We start from the raw sequence: 12785 nt of genomic DNA on the forward strand, positions 1-12785 counted from the left end.
GGAGTTTGCCCTGCTGACCACATGAGTATGTTAAACATTAGCTATCACCACTCACCCCTCTGGCTTCACTATTGAACAGGTATAGACTGACATTACTGCAGCTGAGGGTAAAGAAGGAGAGCAGGTGAGGGTGGATAAGAAAGCCACTAAAACGAGGACGAGGGAGAGAGGAGAAGACAGGGATTTTTCTCTCTGACCTTGGGGTATTTTGACTGGAGTCTATCTGTATTTTCTAATTGAGGAAATGGATCCACAGACCCCTCTCTGAGTCGCTCAGGTCAGTGCTGCTTTATCTTACCCAGTTTGACGAAGTCTGACTGGCTTATCAATACTATCTTTATAGTATACGGAGCAAAAATATAAACATGCAACAATTTCAAAGATTTTACTGAGTTAGAGTTCATATCAATTCAAATGAATTCATTAGGCCCTAATCTAATTAATTTAATTTGACTGGGAATACACATATGCATCAGTTTGTCACAGATACCTTTACAAAAAAAAGGTAGGGCCATGGATCAGATAACCAGTTAATATCTGGTGTGACCACCATTTGCCTCATGTAGTGCGACACATCTCCTTGGCATAGAGTTGATCAGGCTGTTGATTGTGGCCTGTGGAATGTTGTTCTACTCTTCATTGGCTGTGCGAAGTTGCTGGATATTGGCGGGAACTGGAACACCCTGTTGTACACGTCAATCCAGAGCATCCCAACCATGCTCAGTGGGTGACATGTCTGTTGAGTATGCAGGCGCTGGAAGAACAGGGACATTTTCAGCTTCCAGTAATTATGTACAGATCCTTGCGACATGTGGCCGTGCATTATCATGCTGATACATGAGGTGATGGCGGCGGATGAATGGCACGACAATGGGCCTCAGGATCTCGTCATGGTATCTCTGTGCATTCAAATTGCCATCGACAAAATGCAAATAGGTTTGTTGTCCATTGCTTATGCCTGCCCATACCATAACCCCACCTCCACAATGGGGCACTCTGTTCACAACGTTAACTTAAGCAAACCGCTCGCCCACAAGACGCCATACGCATGATCTGCGGTTGTGAGGCCGGTTGGACGTACTGCCAAATTCTCAAACTATATATTTTTCTAGGCGGCTTATGGTAGAGAAATTAATGTTCATTTATCTGGCAACAGCTCTGGTGGACATTCCTGCAGTCAGCATGCCAATTGCACTCTACTCTAACTTGACATCTTGGGCATTGTGTTGTGTGACACAACTGCACATTTTAGTGTGCTTTTATTGCTCACAGCACAAGGGCACCTGTGTAATGACACACTTCTTAATATGCCACATCTGGATGGATTATCTTGGCAAATGAGAAATGCTCACTGATGAGGATGTACGCACATTTGGGCGCAGAATTTGAGAGAAATAAGCTGTTTGTATGTATAGATAGTCTCTGGGATCTTTCAGCTCATGAAACATGGGACCAACACTTTACATGTTGTGTTTATATTTTTGTTCAGTATAGTTTTAGGTTGTCTTGTGGTTTCTGCCTAACAGGGCCTATGTGAGGTGCTCTACCTTTATTTCAGCAGATTTATTTTTACGCTTGGTCTCTTCAGCAGTTTCTTTGGGAGCTTATCTTGTTTGTGCATTGGGCTATTAAACAAGCCTGTTTTAGATTCCCAGCCAATGAATGTGTGAACACAAGCTGTCGCCCAACAAAGACCACCCGGTGAGCTATGAGCGGTGAGCGTGGTGAGTGCTCATTGACAGCTCCACTCGCTGAATGCTTAGTGAGCCCTTCTAGTGCTGGAATGTAAGTGCCTAGCTCCTTGGGTTTTAATGGGCATGTTAAATGTGACTCTTCAAGGAAAAGTGATGGTGGCCAAAATAAAATCTTAGATTATTTTTATCATTGCCGGACTTTGCTGCTCAACATTTGCTTTAGTTCAGTTTATTTGTTCATGGACTGTGGCTGCCTGCTGGGTGTTTCATTGATGTTTGGTTCTATACTGCAATTCTATAATTGACAGAATTCTATGGATCTTTGCTGGATCTCCACTCAGCAGATGAGTTCTCACTTGGGTTGAAGTCTGACATGAAGAGACCCCACATGACTTTCCAGTTTAGGTGGTATTGTTGTTCCCCACAGGAGGATCACTTTACTACGACACAGGCCTATTTTTGTATTTTGGCAAATCCCTGTCAGGTGTTTTGTTTAACATACAGTGCCTAGTGAAAGTCTACACATCCCTTGCACAGTCTTCACATTTTGCAGTTTCAAATTAGGATTAATTGGGATTTTGTGGTTGTTCATTTGGATTTTTTCCTACCGTTCTACACAACCTACTCCACATTTTTTTACTTTTTTTTTTTTTAATAGAAAAAAGACTCCCAGCAATAAAATATTGTGTACAGTACCAGTCAAAAGTCTGGAGACCTACTCATTAAAGTTTTTCCTTTATTTTTACTATTTTCTACATTGTAGAATAATAGTGAAGACATCAACACAACACTATGAACTCGGACTTCAGGGTTGAATTGCTGCAAAGAAACCACTACTAAAGGACACCATAAGACGAAGAGACTTGCTTGGGCTAGGAACACAAGCAATGGACATTAGGCCAGTGGGAATCTGTCCTTTGGTCTGATGAGTCCAATTATGAGATTTTTGGTTCCAACTGCCGTGTCTTTGATACGCAGAGTAGGTGAACAGATGATCTCTGCATGTGTGGTTCCCACCGTGAAGCAGGGAAGAGAATGTGTGATGGTGTGGGGGTGCTTTGCTGGTGACACTGTCTGTGATTTATTTAGAATTCAAGGCATTCTTAACCAGCATGGCAACCACAGCATTCTGCAGCGATACACCATCCTGCCTGTCCTTCAACCCAAATATCTCCAAGCCTTATGAGCTCTTTTCTATGCTATATAAACAAATGTGTTGAAGGACAGGTGGAAACACATGAGGTTTGCCAGACTTTTACAGGATTGCACAGGCGTTATAACAGCAAAAACAAGTACAAATAAAAAGTCCTGTTCTAGGATGATGGTCTAGGATGTGAAGATTGGTGTACATTATTAGTCTGTATCTTGTTATACTATAGCTACCGTCTGGCAGATGTGAATCAGAAACAATAGAATTTAAATCAATAATATGAACACATTTAGAATGGGGCTATGAGAAGATAAAGGATTACTACAGTAGAAATGGTTAATAAGTTGTCCTAGGTTCCACACTACAGTATACGTTCCTATTTAAAAATCCTCAGCCTTTTTTGGGGATACTAAGCTAACATACAGTATGGAATTGTTTTAAGATCGTCATATTCTGGATTATTTAGGTATTTGATTTTGAATTTTAGGACCCCTTTACGTATCATTTTTCTTTTGGATTTATTTGATAAAACATTTAATTTGGCTTTTAGCCCATAGATACGCATTGAATTACATGCTCATAAATGGCTAAAAAGGCAGTCAAAAAATAAATAATAAGGAATATATTTTTGAAGTGTCTGTCCTATATCTAGGAGATATAAGAAAGGTCAGGATTTGTTATTTTTTTGTTGACATATTTAACCTCTTTTTTTGCGGGGACACAAAAACCCTAACCCAATGGGTTACCCTGAGATGACTCCCATGACACTTGTGGGGGTCGTAGAGCACAACGGAGAACACTGTTCGAGTCTTCCCTTTCCATGGTGAGGTCATATTAGTTGGTAGCTCAAACGGTTCAGATGCTACAGACCGAAGTTGGCACAGCATTACCAACTTCAGACGAGTCCTGTGACACTTGTGGGGATCGTAAAGCAAAATGTAGAACACCACCGTGTGGTCATATCAGTTTGTAGACCAAACTGTTCAGCCGCTACAGAAGTTTTCGTGAGAAGACCTATGTCTCATGGTCTGACAAACACTGCTGCAGCTCGGCGATGTTCCACTGCAGATGCTGATGGCAGACATAGGCGGATGCGGTGTATTGCAAATAACCCGATATCTGTAGTTTAAACTGACAGATTTGTATTATAGTATTTAGATTGACTCATGGGTGTGTCAATGGATGTTAAAGGATTAAAATTGCTGTCACTATTTTAACTTTATAAATGTAGTTTAGGAATGTAAAGGATTTCACATTGTTCCGACACGCTCGCTGCTGATAAATATGCACTGGGTTAAACTAATGGTAGACAAAAAATATATATAGAGCCAATATAATAACTGGCTTATGAAAACACTTCTCTCAGGATGCAATGTTTTTTTTTACAAATATTTTGTGATCTTAAAGATGTATCTATGCTCCCCCAAATCTTTCTACCCCAGGTCCTCATTTAAAAAAACAGCCCGAGCTATAGGTTGGCGACACGGGTGATTTTTAAAAGGAATGTCCTAGAAAAATAATAGAATTTGGTAAATTTGCAGTTGGCCTGAATATGTAGTTATATGTGCATGCATATTCACTGCAGTGTACAAAACATTAGGAGCACCTGCTCTTTCCATGATAGACTGACCAGGTGAATCCCGGTGAATGCGATTATCCCTTATTGATGTCATCTGTTAAATCCACTTCAATCCGTGTAGATGAGCCCTGCGACGTGGACTGTGTGCCATTCAGAGGGTGAATGGGCAAGACAACAGATTTTAGTGCCTTGAAAGGACTGGGGTGATTATCAGAATGGGACTAAGTGAACCACATGTTGTCAGTCAAACCTGTCTAAGATGGCTGACGTATCAGTCTTACTAGGAGTAACAAAATGGCTTGCTGCTCTAAAGGGGAGTTCATCTCCCTCCAATTTACCACACGCTATGATAATCTGTCAGCCCAATGGGCTATACCGTTGGACATGTCTCACGCTAGTTTTAATCTTAAAGGTTAGGTGCCAGTCTGTTTTTGTTAACTGTGTTCTGTGCTTATCTGGGATATCAGAGTTCAGTCAATAATTTCCACAGAGAGGGACTCTGTCTTTTACTGTGTGCTAATCTGATTTGCATGTCTGTGTGTCGATCCTCTGACCGCTGTTCTCCTCTGATGAACTTTGAACTATGAGGGAAGGCAAATAGAGGATGGGCTGAATGCACATTTTTGGAGATGGGACAGGATGGGAGATTAGATGTTGTGGTCCCAACTGTGATCTAGTTAGTGGTAACAGATGATGCACCTTGACCCCGGTCTGAACAGAGCTACCATACTTCATCCTGTCTAGTTTTGGAGACCATGAAGACTACAGTTCTGTTTTTAGTTTGCTCTTAAATGTATGTTATCTGCTAATGTAATGTAATGTCATAAAAGCTTGATCAAAGGGAGAGATCCTAATATATGTATGTACATAGTGGGGCAAAAAAGTATTTAGTCAGCCACCAATTGTGCAAGTTCTCCCACTTAAAAAGATGAGAGGCCTGTAATTTTCATCATAGGTACACTTCAACTATGACAGACAAAATGAGAAAAATATGGTTCCCAATCAGAGACAACGATAAACACCTGCCTCTGAGAACCACTTCAGGCAACCATAGACTTTTCTAGACAACCCCACTATACCACAATCCCAATACCTACAAAAACCCCAAGACAAAACACACCACATAATTAACCCATGTCACACCTTGGCCTGACCAAAATAATAAAGAAAATACTAAGACCAGGGCATGACAAGCCTAGCATAGCATTATGCCTTGCTAGCAGCAGGCAAACTTGTCACGGAAATCAGAAAAGCAATCAAATTAAATTGTTTACCTTTGAACATCGGATGTTTTCACTCACGAGACTCCCAGGTAGACAGCCAAAGTTCATTTTTTTTCCCCAAAAGATGATTTTTGTTGGCAAAATAGCTCCGTTTGTTCTTCACGTTTGGCTGAGAAATCGCCCGGAAATTGCGGTCACCACAACGCCGAAAAATATTCCAAATTAGCTCCATAATATCGACAGAAAAATGGCAAACGTTATTTAGAATCCATCCTCGAGGTGTTTTTCTAATATCTATTCGATAATATATCCGTTGAGACAATTCGTTCTTCACTAGGACCGATTGGAATAATGGCTACCTCTGTATTTTACGCGAGAATCTCTCTCGGAGCCACCATGTGACCACTTACTCAATGTGGCCGCCTATGCCTATTCTTCAACAGAAATGCGTAAAACTACCTCACAATGCTGCAGACACCTTGTGGAATACGTAGAAAGCGTAAGCTCGTTGATGGTACATTCACAGCTGACTAGGGAGTCATTGGAACGCAGCGCTTTCAAAACCTGGGGCACTTCCGGATTGGATTTTTCTCAGGCTTTCGCCTGCAACATCAGTTCTGTTATACTCACAGACAATATCTTTACAGTTTTGGAAACGTTAGTGTTTTCTATCCAAAGCTGTCAATTATATGCATATTCTAGCATCTTTTCCTGACAAAATATCCAGTTTAAAACGGGAACGTTTTTTTTTCTTCAAAAATAAAAATACTGCCCCCTAACACCAAGAGGTTAAAGATGTTGTTACAGGTCTGTGAGAGCCAGAAATCTTGCTTGTTTGTAGGTGACCAAATACTTACTAAATTCATAAAAAAATCCTACAATGTGATTTTCTGGATTTATTTATTTTTTCTCATTTTGTCTGTCATAGTTGAAGTGTACCTATGATGATGATAAATTACAGGCCTCTCTCCTTTTTAAGTGGGAGAACTTGCACAATTGGTGGCTGACTAAATACTTTTTTGCCCCACTGTACATGCATGCACTACCGTTCAAAAGGTTGGCGTCACTTAGAAATGTCCTCGTTTTTTAAAGAAATGCCTTTCCCCCCCTTTTTAATGTCAATTTTAAAATAAGATCAAATGGATCAGAAATACAGTGTAGACATTTAATGTTGTAAATTACTGTTGTAGCTGGAAATGGCTGATTTTGTTTATGGAATATCTACATAGGTGTGTAGAAGCCCATTTATCAACCATCCACTTTGTTCCAATGGCACGTTGTGTTAGGTAATCCAAGTTTATCATTTTAAAAGGCTAATTGATCATTAGAACCATTTTGCTGTCATGTTAACACAGCAAAATGTTCAACTGAACAACAGCACAACTGTTGTTCTGATTTAAAGAAGCAATAAAACTGGCCTTTAGTAGTTGAGTATCTGGAGCATCAGCATGTGTGGGTTCGATTACAGGCTCAAAATGGCAGGAAACGAAGAAGTCTCCTTCACTGTTGACTGGTGTTTTTGCAGGTACTATTTAATGAAGCTGTCAGTTGAGGACTTGTGTGGTGTATGTTTCTCAAACTAAACACGCAAATGCAGTTGTTCACCGGGGCTTCTCAATCTATTCTGGTTAGTGCCAGTTTGCGCTGTTCTGTGTGAGGGAGTAGTACACAGCATTGTACGAGATCTTCAGTTTCTTGGCTATTTCTCACATGGAATAGTCTTCATTTCTCAGAACAAGAATAGACTGACAAGTTTCAGAAAAGTTATTTTGTTTTTAGCCATTTTGAGCCTAATCGAACCCACAAATGCGGATGCTCCAGTTACTCAAATCTAGTCTCACTTTTGTCAGCCTGCCAAAAACACAAACACGTCTTATTAATTTCCAGCCAATGGCAAAAACAAGGTCTAAAGTTCAGTGGCTCCAGTAGTTTGGATCTGGGGCAAGGGCTTTTTTTCCCCCAGGGATAATGCAGACTTACATTTTTTAAAATAAAATGTATGAGCAAGATGATAATTCAAATTATCCAGTTTCAGATGCCCATATCCAGGGCTGCTTAGGGAAGCCTGGTGATTTCATTAGTATATCTGTTTGTACAGCTGGGCATGTGTTGAACCCTGCCCACTGTGCCCATGGCTAAACAACCATGTCTCTGCTCCAGAAGTGCCCATGATTGATGACATGGCCTGTATGCTAGGTTCTGCACAACTAATCTATTTCAGATCGAAATTGCAGTATTGGCATGTGCAATATCCATATCACGAGGCTGTGATTTTTATTTGACAATCCGTTAAAGCTGCAGTATGTAACTTTGTGGGCAACCTGAACAAATTTACATAGAAATATGTTATAGATCTGTCACTCATTGAAAGCAAGTATAAGAAGCGTATAAGAATCTGTTCTTAGTGCGTTATTTCTATGCTTCCCGTTCTTTAGTTTTAGTTTTTGCATTTTTTACTTTGGGTTTTGTACACCATTTTCAATCAGTGGGATCTACAATATTTTGAGTTATGGGCTCGGTATTTCACAGCGGTTTAGATGGTACAGTGATTCTATACACTATACCTGCTTGTTTTGTCTCACAAACTAAAATTAAGCTAACTATTGCAATTTTAGCAACCAGGAAATGGCAGAGCAATTTCCGCATAGTGCGTCTTAATACATCAAAAACTATACTATGGTAACTCCTCCAATGAGATGCGCTACTAGACTCTGTTCATTCACTCTCTACATGCACAGAGGATGCTGACCAATCACAAGCGGGCACTCACTCTGCATGGCACGCAAATGCTGGCCAATCACAAGTGTCCCTGCATGCTGGTGAGAGAGAAAGGGCATTGGTCGTGTTGGAAACATGAGTGCTGCTAGTACTAACGAGAAGTCGATTTGGTGCCAATGAAGGGCGCATCTTCATTGGAAATAGCAGTATTTCGGCTACAGGCCGATGTCAACCAAATGCAAGTGTTGTGCTTGATTGATTGCCGATACATTTTCAGACTCAAGTAAAAGGGTCTGCAAAAACATTATTTTGCCCGCGCTACAGACTGATATACCGGTCCGCTAATACAGGACTAGTAACGGCCCAGTGCACGACTTTAGTGAAGAAAAAATTCAGGAGGTGCTGCAACACCCACAGCAACCCTACTTCCTGCTGCCGTGCAAGTCTCCATCCCAACGCTGTATAACAAAATTAAGGGAGAAGTTGAAACATGCTACTTTGAAGGAATGGACCAGACTACAATGTTTTGGACACAGGCTGCATCTTGCAATCAGTAGGCTACATATTACATGTTTTTCAGGTATTTTGATTTATTTCAATTATCATAATGATTGAGCCTACAATCATAATCTTCCTATTCCATCTACAGCCTGAATAAATAATTAACCCTCCCGAGTGGTGCAGTGGTCTAAGGCACTGCATCCCAGTGCTAGCTGTGCCACTAGAGATTCTGGTTCGAGTCCAAGCTCTGTCGCAGCCGGCTGCGACCTGGAGACCCATTTGCCCAGCGTCGTCGGGATTAGGGGAGGGTTTAGCCGGCAGGGATTGTGCGCCCGGCCCGCCATAGTCGCTCCCCTCTTTTCCCATCTATTAGATCTTTGGAGTGACATAATGGTAATGTTGACTGTCTTACTGATACAAACTATATTATGTGTAAGTATTTCGGGCCGGGCGCAATGCACTCTGACACGGTCGCCAGGTGTATGGTATTCCCTCCAACACATTGGTGCGGCTGGCTTCCGTGTTAAGCGGGCATTGTGTCAAGAAGCAGTGCGGCTTGGCTGGGTTGTGTTTTAACCGTGTCTGATGGTATTACTAAGTGTTTGAAAATCGACCTTTGCCTCTCCCGAGTCCGTATGGGAGTTGCAGTGATGGGACAAGACTAACTATCAGTTGGATACCATGAAATTGGGGCAACAGTGTTTGTTAATATGTAGTAATAATATACAGCCGATAACGATGTTAGAAAATATTTGTTTCATTTGGTTCTGTGTTCAGTTAGCACAGTATGTATTAATTTGTTGATCTCATTTTAGAAGTGATGTTCTCTACCCTGACACTTGTTTTAACAATGTCTGATGGAATTACTAAGTGTTTGAAACTTGCAAATTCACTATCTGGCCCAAAAAAATCACAATTAGATATTTTGTCTAAATCATGCAGCCCTACCCTATGCCACCATGTGTTTTTTACCTGACCTGTCACACGTGTGCATCTCACCCTGTCTTACCCTCGCCTGCTCTTACCTCTGTAAGAATAGGATGCTGCCCACCTGCTTTTTTTTGTTGTTGGGGCCCTTCAGCTCACTTTCGCCCCTATGATTGTTGCTTTGATAACATGCAAAACAAGGAGGCACAACATGGTGCATTGACCTGATGTTTTTTGGAGAGTGTAACTAGTGTGCTGTTTCCCAGACCAATCAGAGCAATGCATCCACGGGGTGCGCGTTAGCTGCATTAGCTAAATAAGTGGAATTTGACAGTGCAGGTGATGACTGGCTCCAAAGTTGTGTCTTTACACATTTAGAGATGTAAAAAATAGTTGACAAAAATATTTAGCTCAGAAAAACAAATTTACTTGGCCTACAGCAAGATGACCTTGACACAGGCAAAACGTCTCAATGGCAGAGCTAGTAACATCCTGTTACCTGAATGGGGAGACCGAGGATCCTGTAAGGACTTGCCCCATCCTGGCAGAAACCATGCACATTCTCATTGCGTTAAAGGTGCAGTCAATCTACACAGGACCTTCTAATAAGCCTGTTTGCATGGGCAGGAGTTTCGGCCTGGCTGGTGACATCACCAGGTGGTAAATTGGTTTATAGACTAATAACGGACATCCAAACCTCTGCCAAAAAGAGCTAGTTTTCAGTTTTCCCCTCCCCACTCAGACCACTCCCAGACAGTCATAGCAAAATTAATCAGTCATAGCTAAAAATCTATTTTTGTCCATTTTAATGGACAGCTATTATGGTAAGATAATTGTTACCAATAAATTATTTGATATTGATATAAAAATGGCTGCATTGGCCATTTAATGCAAACAAACATTAGCCTAACGTTTTAGATAAACAATGAAACACCCCTTAACCGGGATAAACCAATTACATAAAGGAGTGTAACCTGTGTCTTAATCTGTGTGGATTTTTTCGCTCTCATCCAGGGTGGCACAGCGTTGGGCCAGTAACCGAAAGGTTGGTGGTTTGGATATCCGAACTGACTAGATGATCAAAAAAAATGTATGTACCCTTGAGCACGGCACTTAACTCTACTTGCTCCAGTAAGTTAAATACGAAGCCTAAACATTTTTTAAGTCAATTATTACCAGACTCTGGCGTTTGTTCTTTACATGATACAAAGCATAATATTAGAAGGGGTTAGCGTTTTTTTTTTAAATCTAGCAAGCCAACGTTTGTACCAAACAATCAGTCCTTTTTGTGTGGAAAGAAATGGAGGGAAATGTTCCGACTTAGCGATGGCTCACAGGCACATCGTCAGTGACTTAACGCGGCTCACATGGCCCCCTCTCCTACGGCTCCCCCATCTTTAATGGTTTCTGGGTCGTTTGCTCTGTGTGAGTGCCCGGTTAGATAACGTCAACACTTTCTTCCCTTTCATTTCATGTCCTGTAGCTGTGCTGTTCTGTGGAGGCTACTGGTGGTTGGTTGATGTTTCTCAGGTCTGGAGGGACAGACAATGGGAACAACTTGCACTTTCAGTGTCGTGACTGGTGGCAAAATGAATAATTCTGATTATTAGTTGTGCCTGAGGCACTGAGGAGCAAGGTCTATTGCACAGCAACGTGACATGCAACCAGACTTTTCATTCTCTGAGTGAGGCTCCAGGCAGGCAGTCTTTTACTGTCATATGTCTGTGTTGGAACAGATTTGTAATGGCAAGAACTCACAAAGACAAGAAGGTCACAGCACTTTAGTGTAGGGGGTGTGTCTGACCAGACGAGGACATGGATGCAGTCGAAGCAAGGGTGGCGGATCCTTGACCTGGGTAGATCACATGAAACTTCTGTAGCTTAATAGTGTAGCTTAATAGTGTACTTGTTCCATTGTTTTACATATGCTTCCATCCAGTGAAACTTGCAGAGCATGCATTGTTGCTTCACGTGTTGATACAGCTGTCTATTTACCGGGTCTTGTTAGTATCTGCCCAATGCCTAAATGGTATTGACTGGACTGAGATTTGTGTTCAATGCACAGCATTGATGGTGGGTGGATCATGTTTAGAAAGAAAGCGAATATCCCCATGTTGTGTAGAGTTCAAAGAGAGAATTGTTTTATGGGACAACTGGTTCTATCCTTGTCAAAATTACAATTAGACCAAGCTACAAGGCAAACCAAAATACAACAGATGTTGAAAGTGTATGCTCACTACTACACAATTAGGAATGTTAGTCCTAGTTTCCATTTAGGTCTCTGTGTTTTGGGGTGTGATGGTGATCAGGAGCCCATGTTTCAGTGATTGGCACAATGACGTGAGACTGGCAATGTGCGACTTGTCTAGCGTTGGGGCAGCCTGGCCTTTTTATTAGGCATTGATCTTTATGCAACTCTTAGCCAGTCAAGCAACAACCTGATGTTTCCTTCCAGAAATGGAGGCTCCCTTGTCTGTATACATTGTTTTCAGCTTCTTGCTAAGCGTGCAATCATCACTATTTAATGGAAAAACAAGTTGTTTTTCTGCTCTTGCCCTGTCGTGAACCATGGACAAACACACTAAATGCTCCAACCAACCAGCGCCTTTGTCAGCAGAAATGGATAACAGCTGTTCAATTATTCAAATCTTGGCTAACTCTTGTTGGTTTCTCTAGTACAATGATGAATAATGTTATGGCCTGTGGTAGTTCTGATTTTGATTTAGCTATGTCTATCAATCAACACCCATTATTGAATCCCCCTCCCCCCAAAAAATAATATATATATATATATATTCATTAAGAAGGAAAGACATTTCACAAATTAACTTTTAACAAGGCAATTCAAATGCATTCCAGGTGACTACCCCATGAACCTGGTTGAGAACTCGGGAGTGGCTTCGGGACAAGTCTCAATGTCCTTGAGTGGCTCAGCCAGACCAGAATCAAACATCTCTGGAGAGTCCTGAAAATAGCTGTGCAGCAATACTCCC

General features: G+C 41.3%; 1 protein-coding gene across 4 annotated transcripts in view; it reads left to right on the forward strand.

Annotated features, from left to right (window-relative positions):
• The window catches only part of LOC100136219 (vitamin D3 receptor A), an 88132-nt gene that overhangs the window by 37941 nt on the left and 37406 nt on the right, over positions 1-12785 (forward strand). Inside the window, exon 1 of one of the 4 annotated variants that reach the window (XM_036947167.1) lies at positions 76-277. The exons of the other annotated variants lie outside the window; for them this stretch is intronic. The gene's annotated coding sequence lies outside the window, so the exon portion shown is untranslated. Of the gene's footprint in view, positions 1-75; positions 278-12785 lie in introns of those variants that run through there. 4 annotated transcript variants of the gene reach the window in all.

Source organism: Oncorhynchus mykiss, chromosome 16 (assembly GCF_013265735.2).
Source record: "Oncorhynchus mykiss isolate Arlee chromosome 16, USDA_OmykA_1.1, whole genome shotgun sequence".
NCBI lineage: Eukaryota > Metazoa > Chordata > Actinopteri > Salmoniformes > Salmonidae > Oncorhynchus > Oncorhynchus mykiss.